The 16,780-nt window shown below is 35.4% G+C and overlaps 1 pseudogene; it reads right to left on the bottom strand.

The window, feature by feature from the left end:
* Positions 1 to 15,159: 15,159 nt before the first annotated feature.
* LOC132483631 (alpha-enolase-like) lies at positions 15,160 to 16,204 on the bottom strand (annotated as a pseudogene).
* Between the last annotated feature and the right edge of the window lie 576 nt (positions 16,205 to 16,780).

Raw genomic sequence — 16,780 nt, forward strand, 5'->3', positions numbered from 1 at the left:
AAGTCTTACAAAATTCAACTCATTGAAACTATTATACTCACATTTACATTTATTACAGGGAAAGGATACATTAAAGTTAGCTGTGGAAAGACACATAGGGAAGAATCCAGGAGGGTTCCAAATGGAAGTTTTCATTGTCCTCAAGATGCATTACTCTCCTGGCATGGATGACAATATCCATGGAACACTGCCAATCTGGGAAGCTCACTTAAAGCAAGATGTCCAGAGATTTTATTGAGGTCTCATTACAAAAGCAGAATTGATTGCCCATGTGATGAACTCAGTCTCCAGCATTCCCTCTCCTGGAGGTGGGGCTGATATCACTTGGCCCAAAGCCCTCACACTAAATGATATGGCTGGTCTTTCTGGTGTGGTCACCTCTCACTCTAAGACTATTGGGTGTGGCTGGCTGCACCCCAGTCAGATCTAAGAATGGTGATGATGATTAGAAATAAAGAGGTTTTCAGTCAGGGAGATGTTAACTGAGGAGATACCCTTAAGGGTATACCTATATAATAATCCCAGGAACAATCTGCAAGATTATTTGAGAGTAGGATACACAAGGTAGTTAGAGCTGGGGTTATGGGTAAAAAAAAATAGTTCCCCGTGCTCCGAAATACCACCAAGCACAGTAAAAATGGTAGAATATGGCAATACTAAAGTTTCCAGCATCTTCATGTTATTTTTTTATTTTTTATTTTTTTCGGTACGCGGGCCTCTCACTGTTGTGGCCTCTCCCGTTGCGGAGCACAGGCTCTGGACGCGCAGGCCCAGCGGCCATGGCTCACGGGCCCAGCTGCTCCGCGGCACGTGGGATCCTCCTGGACCGGGGCACGAACCCGCGTCCCCTGCATCGGCAGGTGGACTTTCAACCACTGCGCCACCAGGGAAGCCCCTTCATGTTTTATAGAGTACAAAATTTAATTTATTGTTGAATGCAGGCAATTTCTTTGAGATAAGACTACCATAATGGACGTTTACTTGGACAAAGTTCAGTAGCTACCATTTACCGGAATTGCAAGGTTTAGAGACACAGAAGTCTCAAGGAGTTTGCAAAATGTTGTTTTGAAAGTGAGGCATATAGGTAAACTGAATTGTATTTGAAAAAAACATGGGCTATGATTAGAGGTAAAAGGTGCTGGTAGAAGCAATGACATGATAAGTACTCCAAATGTGGCTCCTTAAGTTGGATTTCCCTGCTTTGGTTAGAGGGGTAATGGACAGATGTTGACATAGCCTCTAGTGCCAGTTTCAGAGGCATAAACACTGTGCAGTTTTATTCATGTACCAAATCATAATTTATCTTTTCTAGAATATTTACATTGTCTAAATATTTTTACTATAATAAAATTTTACTATAACACTGAGGGCACCACAGATGAAGATGCTGTGTATATATAAATTTGTATTCATATATCTATTTCCTTAGGACACATTTATAGTTTACTCAATTAATGAAAGAATGTGTATTGGTGTAACACTTTCTTGTGCTCCTGGATAGAATGTAAATTGGTACTGTCATTTTAAGTACAATATGATCAGTATGTCCAAAACATGGTATCAATTTTTCACATCAGGCCATGATACTCTTCTTAACCAGCCAAGAATTTAACAGTCTGATAACATTCCACTTCAACATTTATAAATGTTAACATATAATACTCAAAGTTATAAACTTTTCATTTTTCCAATTTTTTATCACTTTTATTTCATTTTTTTTCTTTATAAATTTATTTTCTTTATTTATTTATTTTTGGCTTCATTGGGTCTTCACTGCCTTGTGCAGGCTTTTCTCCCATTGCGGAGAGTGGGGGTTACTACTTGTTGCTGTGCGAGGGTCTCTCACCGCAGTGGCTTCTCCCGTTGTAGAGCACAGGCTCTAGGCACACAGGCTTTAGCAGTTGTGGCATGCAGCCTCTAAAGCGCAGCTCAGTAGTTGTAGCTCAAGGGCTTAGTTGCTCCGTGGCATGTGGAATCTTCCTGGACTAGGGCTCGAACCCCTGTCCCCTGCATTGGCAGGTGGATTATTAACCACTGCGCCACAAGGGAAGCCCCTATTTCATTCTTATAATTGGAATGTCTTTGGTTACTAAAAGGTTTTTCTCTTTTTATACATATAATGGATATTTGTATTTCTTCCTTTTTTTATTGAAGCATAATTTATATATAACACTGTATTAATTTCAGATCTATGGCATAATTATTAGATATTTGTATATATTGTAAAATGACCACAAGAATAAGTCTCGTTAACATCCATTCTCTTATGCAGTTACAAATTTTCTTTTCTTGTGATGAGGACTTTGAAGACCTACTCTCCTAGCAGCTTTCAAATATACAATACAGTATTATTAACCATAGTCACCATGTGGTACGTTACATCCCCATGGCTTATTTATTTTATAACTGGAGTTTGTACTTTTTGACCACCTTCATCCATTTCATACCACCCCCTCCAGTCCCACAACCACCAATCTGTTCTCTGCATTTATAAGCTTGGTTTTTGTTTTGGTGGGTTTGGGGGGGTTTATTTGTTTTTTTTAGATTCCACATATAAGTGAGATTATACAGTATTTGTCTTTGTCTGATGTATTTCACTTCACATAACGCCCACAACTTTCATCCATGTTGTTTCAAATGGCAAGATTTCATTCTTTTTTATGACTAAATAGTATTCCATTGTGTATGTATGTATATATACCACATCTTCTTTATCCATTCATCCATTGATGGACACTTAGATTGCTTCCACATCTTTGCTATTTTAAATAACATTGCATGAACATGGGGGGATGCATGTATCTTTTCGAATTAGTATTTTCATTTTCTTTGGATAAATACCCAGAATTGATGGATCATATGGTTGTTATATTTTTAACTTTCTGAGGAATTGCTATACTGTTTTCCATAGTGGCTGCACCAATTTACATTACCCTCAAGAGTGCACAAGTGTTCCTTGCTCTCCACACCCTCTCCAGCACTTGTTATTTTTCATCTTTTTAATAATAGAATTTCTAAAAGGTGTGAGGTGACATCCTACAGGGATTTTAATTTGCATTTCCCTGATTTTGAGCATATTTTCACATATCTGCTGTCTGTCTGCATGTCTTCTTTGGAAAAATGTCTATTCAGATTCTCTACCTAATTTTTTTTAATTGGATTGTTTGGGTTTTTTTACAATTGGATTGCAAGTGTTCTTTATATTTTTTGATATTAAACTCTTATCAGATATATGATTTGTAAATATTTTGTCCCATTCAGCCAGTAGGTTGCCTCTTCATTTTATTGATGATTTCCTTTGCTGTGATAAAGCTTTTTAGTTTGATGTGGTCCCACTTGTTTATTTTTACTTAAAAAATATTTTATTGAAGTATAGTTGATTTGCAATGTTGTGTTAATGTATGCTGCACAGAAAAGTGATTCAGTTTTATATATATATATATTCTTCTTCATATTCTTTTCCATTATGGTTTATCACAGATATTTAATATAGTTCTCTGTGCTATATAGTAGGATGTTGTTGTTTATCTCTTCTGTATATAATAGTTCACTTCTGCTAATCCCTACTTTTGCTTTTGCTGCCTTTGCTTTTGGTGTCAGATTAAAAAAAAAAATCATCACCAAGTTTACTGCCTATATTTATCTACTGGGAGTTTTATGATTTAAGGTTTTATATTAAAGTCTTTAATGGGTCTTTAACCCATAGTGAGTGAATTTTTGTATCTGGTATAAGATAGCAGTCTAGTTTCATTCCTTTGCATGTGGCTATCCAGTTTTCCCAACACTGTCCTTTCCTCTTCGTATATTCTTGGCTCATTTGCTAAAAATTAATTGAACATCTATGCATGGGTTTATTTCTGGAAACTCAGTTCTATTCCACTGATCTATGTGCCTATATATTTCTTTTATGAAATGCTTGTTCTTTCTCTGGCCAAATTTTGTATTGAGATATATGGTTTTGCTCATCATGTTGTATACTGTTATTTATTTAATGTTAGAGTTACATGCTGTAAACTACGTTTCTGTTTATTTGTCTTTAACTTTAATATTTATGTATTTTTCAATACCATAATGTAAAATTGATAGCTATTCAGGTATATCAATTACCACCACCTCCAGCTTAAAATTTCTTTTGATACTTAGAAAAAAATTCTTTTTATAATTCTCAAGTATTCATTTGTATTTACTTTTGATTTCATATTTCTATGTTTTGTATTTAACTCTTCAACTCATCTGGATTTATTTTTGTGATAATGTGACAGAAATTTAAATTCGTTTTTTTCTTCAAAATTTACCATATTTCTTGAACCACCTGAAGAATACGTAATTTTCTGCAATTGTTTGAAAATCACTTTTTATTAATAATAAAATTTTAAATACATATGATAAATAAACCTTGGGCTCCTCATAACACAATCTCTTTTCCAAGATACCACTGTTAAAACCAGAAAGCTAATAAGCAATATAAAGCTTTACTCTAAATCTCCTCAAGGAGATTTGTCTCATGTAATCTCATCAAGTATACTATTTATTTAATAGCTCTTATATTATCTAAATGTTTCCCTTCAATGTAGATTCTTAAATTTCTCTTTGATATTTTCCCATCATTCCCTGCTCTTTACAGAATATCATTCATCTGCCTGAAGAGAGTTTTGGACAATCAACCTTCCTTTTTTATTTGTCAAAGGATGCATATAGGACCTACCAGAAGAAGTAAATCATTACTTGCTCTCAAAAACTTCCTTCTAAAAAATATCATAGATGATAAACATCTTTTCTTTGGTGCATATAATTGCTAACATTGTTTTCTGAGATTATTCTTTGCTTTCATTGATCTTGTACCTGTAGCATGTCATAATTATTAGAGCTTTACAATTATTTGGTGAACCATATTGTGCCAGTTCTCTCATTATTCTACTGCTTAAATTGTTTTATAATTGTCACTTGTTTGTTGCTGCAAATGGGTTTTGGAATATTTGCTTGAGGTTAATAAAGATCCATTTGGAGTTTCAGAGAAATCATATTAAATTAATTAATACACAAAGTTAAGATAATTGTGTATCTTTTTAATAATTTTCTTCCAACACATGGCCATGCTATAGCTTTCTATTGAGTTTAATCTTATTTTAAAGTCAAATAAAATGGAAATAAAATTGATGAAGAAGATAAAATTTGACTAAGACAAAAAGTTGAAAATCTTGAGAATTTTACATTGCCATTTCTATGATTTGAAGTAGAATGTGATGTGATAGTTACCTTCACAGCCTGGTAAGAGAAATTGTTTTCTTTATTCAGTCCATGCACACTGCTATTATTCAATTTAGAATAGTGACTTAGTTTTAAATCACCTTTGCTCAGTAAGACAATAATTAACCTCTACCCAAATAATTCTCACCTTCATATTTCTGTAAAATCTGTAAAATTTTTCCTGTAAAATCAGTAATAATATTCCCACTTTTATTTCTGATTTAGTTATTTTTGTCTTCTATTTATCTTAGCCAATCTTGCTAAAGGTTTGCCAATTCTGTTGATATTTTCAAAGAACTAAATCTTGGTTTTATTGATTTTCTTTTTTTTTATTTTTAAATATTATAATTAACTGACATTAATTTCCTAGTTATGACAAATGTAACAGGGTTACATAAGTTGTTAACATCAAGGGAAACCGGGTGAAGTGTACACATGAACTTTGTGTACCATTTTGCTACATTTTGGTAAGTCTAAAATTATTCTAAAATACAAAGTTCATTTTATTTTATTTTTTATTTTTTAAATTAATTTTTATTGGAGTATAGTTGCTTTACAATATTGTGTTAGTATCTACTGTACAGCAAAATGAATTAGATATACATATACATATATCCCCTCTTTTTTGGATTTCCTTCCCATTTAGGTCACCACAGTACATTAAGTAGAGTTCCCTGTGCTCTACAGTATGTTCTCATTAGTTATCTATTTTATACATAGTATCAGTAGTCTATACGTGTCAATCCCAATCTCCCAATTCCTCCCACCCCACCCCTTTCCCCCTTGGTATCCATACATTTGTTCTCTACATCTGTGTCTCTATTTCTGCTTTGTAAATGACATCATCTATACCATTTTTCTAGATTCCACATATATGCGTTAATATATTTGATTTTCTCTTTCTGACTTACTTCACTCTGTATGAAAGTCTCTAGGCCCATCCACGTCTCTACAAATGATCCAATTTCATTCCGTTTTATGGCTAAGTAATATTCCATTGCATATATGTACCACATCTTCTTTATCCATTCCTCTGTTGATAGAATTTAGGTTGTTTCCATGTCCTCGCTACTGTAAATAGTGCTGCTATGAACATTGGGGTGCACGTGTGTTTTTGAATTATGGTTTCCTCTAGGTATATGCCCAGGAGTGGGATTGCTGAGTCATATGGTAGTTCTATTTTTAGTTTTTTAAGGATTGGTTTTATTAATTCTCTTTATTGTTTTTCTGTTCTCTACTTTATTTACCTCTGAACTGATCTTTATTATTTCCTTCCTCTGGTAGATTTGGCTTAGTTTGTTCTTTCTGTACTTCCTTAAGTTGTAAACTTAAGTTGCTGATTTATCTTTCTTCTTTCCTAATGTAAATGTTTATAGGTATAAATTTCCCTCCTAACATCATTTTCACTGAGTCCCATAAATTTTATATGTTGTATTTTCCTTTTCATTTATCTCAATATATTTTCTAGTTTCCCTCATGCTTCCTTCTTTGACCATTTGTTGTTTAAGAATGTGCTGTTTAATTTCCACATATACGTGAATTTCCCAGTTTTCTGCTGTTAATTTCTAGTTCCATTCCACTGTGATCAAAAAAGATATTTTATATGATTTCAATCTTTTTAAATTTATTAAGACTTATTTTGTGGCCTAATATGATTTATCCTGGAAAATATTCCATATGCTCTTTTCCTTCTTTCTTAACCCCTCTATTCCCCTTTCTTTTATTACTTTTAAGATGTAATCAAGGCTATAATCTTTATTTATTGCATTTCTTCTTTTAAAAGGAAAAAAATAACATATATACATGTTATTTTCAAGTATATTTTTCTAGGCTGTATTTTTCAAAATATTCTTAAAAGTATGGCCAAGTAATTTTTTTAGTGATGCATTCTCCTGCCAGAGCTCCACTTGTTTTTAAGGAATTGCTGAAGAGGTAGTAATGATTAGGTCCACTTGAAAAATAAGCAATCTAAACTTTCAAGTCAGAAAAATATGTTAAGTTCACAACACCTAAATGTACTGATTATGCTTTTGTTGCAAGCAAATAGATCTCCAGGCATAATTTCATTGTGTCTCTATCCTCTATTATTTCAAGTGAGGTAAAACTAAATAAAGTACACTGTAAGAAAAAAAGTAAGCACTATGACTCAGTCTTGAATCAGAGTTTGTAAGTAAATTATAAAGATGTATTAAACAGCAAAATATAAGGGGAACTGCAAGTGTTTTAAATTTTAGATCACAATAATTAAATAATTTTTTTCCCCAGAAGTGCCTTTATTCGCTTTTATGGAATTTTACAGACATGGCTAAAATTTCTTTTCAGTAGCAATTTATATTTTCTACCACTAGACAAATAGAAAGGCTTAGGGTTTTCATGTCTCTAGTTTTATTATTTACACATTGCACCTGTATATTTTACTCAAGAAAACCGAAGTGTTCAAAAAGAAATATGCAAAATAGATCTTCTGATGACAATTGATTTTGTTTGAAAAGATCATATGCCATAATCCCTTAGGTAACCTCTCAGTCAAAGGCCAAAACAATACAAGATTCTGCTGCTGTGTTGTATCAGAATTCAACACTTATTTTAAAAACATGTTACACTATCTTTTTCTTTGTGGTATTCAAAATCACTGTAAATTCCCCTGCAAGTATTTATAAAAATATTTGATCATTAGAATTCAGTTCACATAGCAACAACTTTGTAAAAGATAGTGATAGAAAATTGGGTTCATTTGAACGATTGTAGTAGGCACAACGTTATCTCCTTATCATTATCCCTATAGTTCCCTATTTTCTAGCACATAAAATATAATCTTTACTTGAATTTTACATAGGTAGACATAGCTATTAAATATTCTCTGTGTATTTATCACCATCTATCCAACTGGTTATATAAATTATACTTGAAAAGACACAAATTTACTTTTAATATGTCTATTGATTTCATAAATCATATTTATAATTAAATTGTCATCCAACTGAGGCAGGGACACAGAAAAATATGAAACAGCTTAATGAGCTTTCTCTAAGCCATTGTCCACCACCTTAAAAAGCAGTTCAGTCTTGTATACATGAAGGAAATATTTCTTTAGACCTACTATAAACTATGGATTTATAGTTATAATTAATTTTCTCATTGACTTTTCTATTGTACTAATGACCCTGCTGTGATTCAGGATCTGCTTTTAGATGTACTTTCATCAGACATTTTTCAAAGTATATTTGCATATTTTAATTCAATTACATTAAAATTATTTTAAATCTAAACTGCATCTTTTAGTTCTTTTGTTCCCCCTTCTAATCTGAGTCATTCGCCCCTTGTTTGTATAAAAATCCATGCTGACTTTTTCATTTTTTCCTTGTTTATGACTTGAGAACCAACTTTGATCCACCTAATTAAAACTTCTGTGAAGGACAAAACAGAAAATGACTGCCAGGAGGCAGTCTGAAGTTATTTGAAATGATTTGAACATCAATGTTCTAACTTTCCACAGCACCCTCAAGTGTTTGCAGACCCAAGTAAACAAATCGCATGATCTTTCCCAACTATAATTAGTATTCAGTTATACTATATTCCAGTGTCTTAGTGAGCCTATCTGACATACTGCCATTCTAAGATGTTAGCAATAATAATTCAGATGATAGGCTCTTTGTAGGTAAATATTGTTAGGATGGGTAAATATTAAGATAAAAGAGATTGCTGTCTTTACTACTAGTTAGAAAAGAAAAAGGAAAAGGAGTAAAGATAAGAGGAGAAATGTAGGCTAACATAAACAATAAATAAAGGAATAGAGCTAAGTCCCGGAAGGATGTTGATAGAAATGAAAGTAGAGATTTTTTAAAAATGTAAATCTCGAGCTATTGCTTAATTTTCCTGTCCATATATAGCTTATTTCCTTCTATGAAACAAGTTCTGAAGTATTGCTGAGAGTAAGCCAAATGTAAATGAGACTATTGAAGCATATACAGAGCCTAAGAGGTGAGAAAATGTTATGCTAATAATCAAAGAGGTCTCCGAAGGTCTGGCGAGAAAAGTACATAAAGGCCAAGATGGAATTATCCATTTGGTCTCTGGGATTTGTTGGAAATTATACTAATATTTTTAAAAATCGGATTCCTGGGCTTCCCTGGTGGCGCAGTGGTTGAGAATCTGCCTGCCAATGCAGGGGACACGGGTTTGAGCCCTGGTCTGGGAAGATCCCACATGCTGCGTAGCGACTGGGCCCGTGAGCCACAACTACTGAGCCTGCGCGTCCGGAGCCTGTGCTCTGCAACAAGAGAGGCCGTGATAGTGAGAGGCCCGCGCACCGCGATGAAGAGTGGCCCCCGCTTGCCACAACTAGAGAAAGCCCTCGCACAGAAACGAAGACCCAACACAGCCATAAATAAATAAATAAATAAATCGAACTGTCAACCAGTAAAAAGAAATAAACACTATTTAAAAAAAAAAAAAATCGGATTCCTAATACTTTTTAAAATGTCTGTTTACGTGAAGTGAATAACATGCTTTTCTATGATAGCATTTCATAGACGGTATAATTCTTTCGATCTATTTATTATATCCATTACATCAAACAGGCATATCCCTGCTATAAGACATTTAGAAACATTTAATTTGGTGAATTTTTAATGCAAGTGTGAAAAAATTGTTGAAAAGTTGGTTCTAAAATAACAACCATTTCACTGTGTTAAATATACATTGAATTATGGGCTAGTGAATATCTAAACCTTCCTAAGACATAATATGGCTGTGGATTTATTTTGTATTGGGAAATGCTTTTTCATTTGGATAACAAATGTAGTGAAATGTACATGTAGAGATACAAACATATTTTATTCAGTTTATGTCAGTCAAAATTCTGATAGTTTTAATTTTGGGTATACCTTGGCTTTGTGTATCATTTCTTAACTTAATAACAATTATAGTAATTGTTCCACAGTTTACATTCATAAAAGACAAACACTAGATAAAAAATAGCTGATGTGTTCATTTGAACTTCCTTAATCATTAAAGTGGATCAACTGCATAGATAATATAATCTATTCAAGTTTGAACATTCATTTTAATTCAGGTTTAAACATTCTCATGTCTAATGGCCATATTACATATATATAAGAAATTTATTATGAAAAAAATACATGAAAACCTGGAATTATCAATTCAGTGAAGTATGCTTTATTTTCGCCTTGCTAAAGAACACAACAAAAGCATTATCATTAAAAAGCAATACACTTTTTGTTCCATAAATCACTGTTTCTCACGTAACCAAATGTGCTGTTTATTTTCTTCCTTCATATTTCAACTACAAATTCTAGCTTGTGTCAGTCAGTAAGCAACAAGTCATAATTCTATATTTTTTAACTTCTTTAAACTTAATCCCAAGACACACTTCTGATCCGACACAATTGACCAAAGACTTAACCACTCTGTGAATGCTTATCCTTAAGGAATAAAATTTGAAAAATTTCTGGGCAACTAAAGTAAAGGAAGTAATCAAGATAACCTTTTTCTTATCACAGAAGTTTTTTATTATATAAGAAATAATATTTGTACAATTTAAACCCACATTCATATATATATATATATATTAATGAATTAAAATAGACAAGAAAATTCAATTTGATCTAGAAATATCATTCTATCAGGATCTTTAAAAAATTATACAGATGACTATTATTTTGTATAACATAGAGATTTAGAAATTACTTCCTTCTTACATAGTCAATTGTCAGAAGTCATATTGTATATGTGTGATTTTGTTTTCTTCCTAGAAGCAGATACTAAGATTAAAAAACTTGAGTGCAAATAATTATTTTGGAGTACAAATGTCACTGGTGGAGACGTGAGAAAACCATAGGAAAAAAAGGCAGTCATAAAAGGTGCATTTCTGTCATGGTGGGCTAATGGAATTTAATCCACTGGGGAAACTCTAAAAAGTGGTATAAAATCACACTTAAAAATTCTCTCACTTAAGAGGCGAGGCAGTTGTGTATTTATTCTTCAACTCCCAGAATGATGTGAATCCCCTGATCATTCCCAGAACTAAGAGTGCACAGAGAACAGCCTTCTGTGCTTCCAGAAAGTGTCCTGAGGTACCAGGATGCAGAGATTGACATTTGGAGACTAGTCATAATATAGGGAACTACTTGCAGTATTGGGAAGGGCATGGCAATAAATCTCTTCGCTTTACATTGTTCAGGTCTTCCTCAGGCCCTACATTAAATGCTCGGTTCTATTAATGTCACTGCTGCTTAAAGGTTGGTCACGATTTTTTAAAAAAAAAAAACAGCAACAAATACCAACAAATTGCAAGATGGTGGTAAGGAGCCTTGCTGCTGTAATTGGTCCTGAGGCTGACCACAGCTGATATTCTTTATATTCCTCTTCTACTTCTCATACTAGATTTCTCACAACTTGAGTCAGCACTTCAGCTAGCCAAGAGTGCTTGTCCAGTGTGATAAATCATACTTCCATGCCTGAGAATTCTGATACTTTGGTTACCGTATCTCTGTCAGATTGTGTTTTCTGCAATTGCCATGTAAGGTTTTGACTCAATAAGGTCACTGAGGGGAACCCTAAGGAATCTCCTTAACTCCAGACATACTTCTCCCTGTCCCATTACACAGCTGCCACCCCACTGCCTCATGATAAATGTGGTCAGTTATCCCTGCCAGTATAGTAACTCTATTTCTGTTCCTTGTTTTACTGGCATGAGGGACTCAACATAACTTAGTTGGATCAATAATTTCAAGTTTAGTGGCATCCTTAGTATGTTCTTGAGTAAACATGTCCCTCCCCTCAGAACCAGGACCTCTAGTGCAGAGGCCAAAAGTTGCTCAATGAGGCAAAAATTAATCAATTGTGTCCCTGAGAGCAATGGTGAAAGGGCACTCAGACAAAGGTATTCTATCTATCAGGAATATTAAGAGTATTAGGTTCACAGAATTTCTTGGAACTGTACTTATCGTTGCATCATCTTCCCCATATTGCTGATTGCTTTTCTAAGGCACTGTTCATAATCTTATTACAATAAATCAATTTGTTAGCCCATGGGTAGACTTGCTGGCCAAGCCACTGCAGACAGACAAGGAAAACACTAGCCACACCCATGTCAAAGTAAAAATTGCGGGCCTCCCTGGTGGCGCAGTGGTTGAGAGTCCGCCTGCCGATGCAGGGGATGCGGGTTCGTGCCCCGGTCTGGGAGGATCCCATATGCCGCGGAGCGGCTGGGCCCGTGAGCCATGGCCGCTGAGCCTGCGCGTCCGGAGCCTGTGCTCCGCAACGGGGGAGGCCACAACAGTGAGAGGCCCGCATACCACAAAAAAAAAAAAAAAAAAAAAAAAAAAAATTGCATCAGGCAAAGTTAAGTAGGACAAAAAGAGCTTATTTGTGGCCGCCTGGAGGGGTGGGATGGGGAGGGTGGGAGGGAGGGAGATGCAGGAGGGAGGGGATGTGGGAACAGATGTATATGTATGACTGATTCACTTTGTTGTAAAGCAGAGACTAATAAAAATATATAATAATAATAATAATAATAATAATAATAATAATAAAAGACTATTAACAGCAGGGAAGGAGACCGAATTCAACTCCACTGAAACAAAAGATGGGAAAGACTTTAAGCTTTGGGATGAGCTAGTGGAAAAGTATTGGAGGACTTTGGGGGTAGGGTTGATGAATGGTATGCGTCCAACACATTGAGCTTTTCCTGAGTTTGCAAATCTTTTTCTCTTTAATTAGGCTATTTGTGTTTGCTAAGTGTTGCCTCACGAAGTTAGGCTCCTACCCTCCCTCAGAGACTAGGAAATAGGGGTGTTATCTCCTTTGATGTTTACATTTCAAAGAGATGGTTTCCAGGTCCTTGAGAAAGACATTTCCTGAGCTATAAAACTGGCAAGAGGTTAGAAGCAGATTTATAAATTTCAAAGGAACAGAACAAGAATTTACAGTTGAAAGTTTCTGAAGTAAATGCTCTAAGAAAAGCCAGGTCAGTGGTCTATAGTTAGAAGAAACTTGTCCAAAGCTTCGTTAAACTGAGGGGAAGTTTAAAGTCATCTTGGTTACCCAGAATATGTATCAATCTAGCACGGGGATAATTATTTACCCTTCCAGAATGGAAAGGATCCAATGTAATCAGTCTATCCTATGGTGGCTAGCTAAGCTGCTCAAAGGATGGTGCCTTACCAAGGGCTTAACTTTAGTCTCTATTGCTAATTGGTTGAGCACTCACCTATTATAGGTTCAGTGAGAGGGAGTTCTTATTGCTGGGCCCTGGCATATTAGCAAGCCTGCTATTATGGTTATTCCTTTCATTACAACCAAGCGTTAAGCACTAGAATGACTAAGGACAGAACATTTTTGTTGTTTTCTGTTTTGCTGTTGTTATTTGTTTTTTAGCTTATTTGGTATTTTAGCAAATGTTACAATTAATAAACATGTGATATATCTTTGCTCATTTATGCAGGTCTATCTATAGGACTAAGTTTTACCTGAGTTGTTTGGTAAATTATGCTTATACTAATAATTTTGTAGATAACTGTGATTAATTAATTTTATTAAGCTAATTTTAGGGATGGAGGTGTTTCAAAACTGATGACAGTTGCTTTAAGGGCTATGTTTTTATTCTGTTCACTTTGATACCTGGGGAATAGATTTTTCCAAGTCCCAACTCAATATACAGAGAACCTCTCCACTCTTGGCATTCCTGGACTCCTAGGATTTGTATCAGAGTTAGCAACAGAGTTTAATTAATTAATTAAATAATAACACAATAGAAATACATGCACATGCGTGATGACTTCATGGTCAAGGATTTTTTTTAATGTTTTGCAACTTTCTTCATAGTAGCCTAAACTCAGAATAACCCAAATGTCCATAAGCAGTTGAAGGGATATATAAATTTGGGGATATTAATAAATAGCCATGAAAGTATATGAACTAAAGTAAAACCACTCAAAGATGGGGTTGGGTCACTCAAACATTATGTCAAGTAACTGAAGTCAGGCTCATATAAGTACTTGCTACATGATTCTATGAAGATAAAGTACAAAGCAGCCAAAACTACTGTATTGTGTTAGAATTCAGGATAGTGTTTATTTTAGAGAAAGAAGGAGGGGGTTGTAATTGGAAGGGGACATGAAAGGGACTTTTAGAATGTTGGAAGAGTCCTGTTCTTGAACTGTTTGTGATTACAGAGGCATTTGTGAAAAAAATCCTGAAGCTGTATGACTGTGTCCTATATACTCTGTATGTTACAACTCACAATAAAAAATAAAAAGAACAAAAAAATTAAGATCTCACAGTTGTGCATGAAAATCATTATATCCCAAAACATAATTAAACTTTTCTCAGTACTTTGTAAAAATTTTACTTTGTAAAAACAAACAAAAAATTGTTTTATGTGAATTTTTCTTTGTTCACCAAAAAGAACATATTATATTGTTATAGGATAAAATGAAGGGGTATGAAAAAGTTTTCCTGATATATTAACTTTTATTAATTAAATGTTCTTTTTGATACTTTAATTTCTTTTTACTGGTCACTGAGGTCTTTTTATTTTGCACACAAAACCACTAAGGATCTTGCCTGTGGACGCCTCAGAGATTGCACTGTAGATTCTCATGGCTCCAGACAGTTGGTGGAAAGAAAGATGAGAAAAACTATGATTTGGGTCAGTGACATGATTACAGAGCTAAGGTTTCCAACAGGGTTTCAGATGGTCAACTTGGCTTCTGAAGCAGTTCTAAGGAAGCAGTGAGAGAACATCACAGGGATAATAGAAGGGCATTAACTACCAGAAGCCCCTACATGTATCAACTGAGACCTTGAACTATCTGTGCAAACATCAGAAGCAGGGTTCTAGCCAGCCAACTAGTGACTGAAAGGCTCAGGTGCTCACCTGCCCAGAACTTACTTGGCTACCCGGTTTCTGAACTACTTGCTAGCAGATTTAGCCTTGCTGCCCAGTTCTTCTTCAATTATGAGGATCTGGTTGTAGTTGGCCAATCACTGGGTTAGGCAAGGTGCACCAGTTGTGATCTGCCCAGTGCAGGGCTCCACCACCAGGTAAGCAATGAAGATAACTTCGGTTATGAGTTATGAGACACCACGATGCCCCACCCATCGGACTGAGCCAGTTTGCACACCTGAAGAGAATTGGCCATGGAGCCGATCTGCTACACTTTGAGCAGGAGGCAGTTGCATGATTTCTCACCCACGGTCTTGGAAATCTGCTTCAGGCTGGTCACTGAGAGATTGTCCCCCACCACCTGGATTCCTGTACTAGCAGTGAACTTCTGCCAAGCTTCCCAGTCATCTTGGTCAAAGAGATCTTTAATAGACACCAATGGGTAGTCCTTGATGAAGGAATTGTACAGGTCGAACAACTGGCCAGGTGTGGTGTACCTGCTGAGATCATTGGGAGACTTGAAGTCCAGGTCGTACTTCCCTGACCTGAAGAATTCAGAGGCAGCCAAGTCCATGCCAATGACAACCTCATCGGTGTAGCCAGCTATCCTGATCTCATTCTTCAGCAACTCCAGAGCTTCTTCATTCTTCAGGAACAAACCAGCCTTCATCCCCCACATTGGTGGCATCTTTCCCATATTTCTTCTTGATGACATTCTTCAGGTTGTGCTAAACCTCTGCTCCAATGTGCATGGCTTCCCTGAAATTTGCTTCACCAACAGGGAGGATCAGAGACTCTTGCATGGCCAGCTTGTTGCCAGCATGAGAACCACTGTCAATCACACTGAAGGCTGGAATGGACAAGATAACTTCAGAGTTGTCAGTCAAGTCAGCAATTTGGAGGTGCAGGGGCACCCTTTATAAAAAACCTAGCCTAACAGACAGCCAGGGTCCCTCCCAAAATGAAGTTAGTACTATATTTAGATTTATTTTCCATTTCATCCTTCTCTATCATCCATTTGTCAGTCTTCTACTTGTTCCAAATGCTCAGTTTACATATTCCTCTGATCTACAAATATAATACATTTACCTAAAGTTTTTAACTGGTAATTGTAGTGGATTGAATAGTGTCCTCTCAAGATTCATGTCTAACCAGAACCCCAAAATGTAACCTCATTTGGAAATAGGGTCTTTGTAGATGTAATTTATTAAGATGGAGTCATACTGGATTAGGCTGGGATCTAAATCCAGTGACTGGTGCCCTTAAAAGAAGAGAGGACACATCAAAAGAGACATACAGAGGGAAGAAGGCTATGTGAGGACAAAGGCAGAGATTGGAGTGATGCAGTTACAAGCTAAGGAATGCCAAGGGTCGCAGAGTCCACCAGAAGCTAGGAGGAGGCAAGGAAGGAGTTTTTCCTAAAGCTGTCAGAGGAAACATGGTCCTACTGACACCTTGATAATGGATTTCTAGCTTCCAGGACTGTGAAAAAATAAATGCCTGAGGTTATAAGCCATCAAGCTTAAGGTTTTAGAGAGTAATACTTCCACAAAGGAATTTAGCAATAACTTTATTAAACTCAGAAGTTGTAATTTTCATCTGACTATCCAGATCCCCTCACAT

Source organism: Mesoplodon densirostris, chromosome 1 (genome assembly GCF_025265405.1).
Source record: "Mesoplodon densirostris isolate mMesDen1 chromosome 1, mMesDen1 primary haplotype, whole genome shotgun sequence".
Classification (NCBI taxonomy): Eukaryota; Metazoa; Chordata; class Mammalia; order Artiodactyla; family Ziphiidae; genus Mesoplodon; species Mesoplodon densirostris.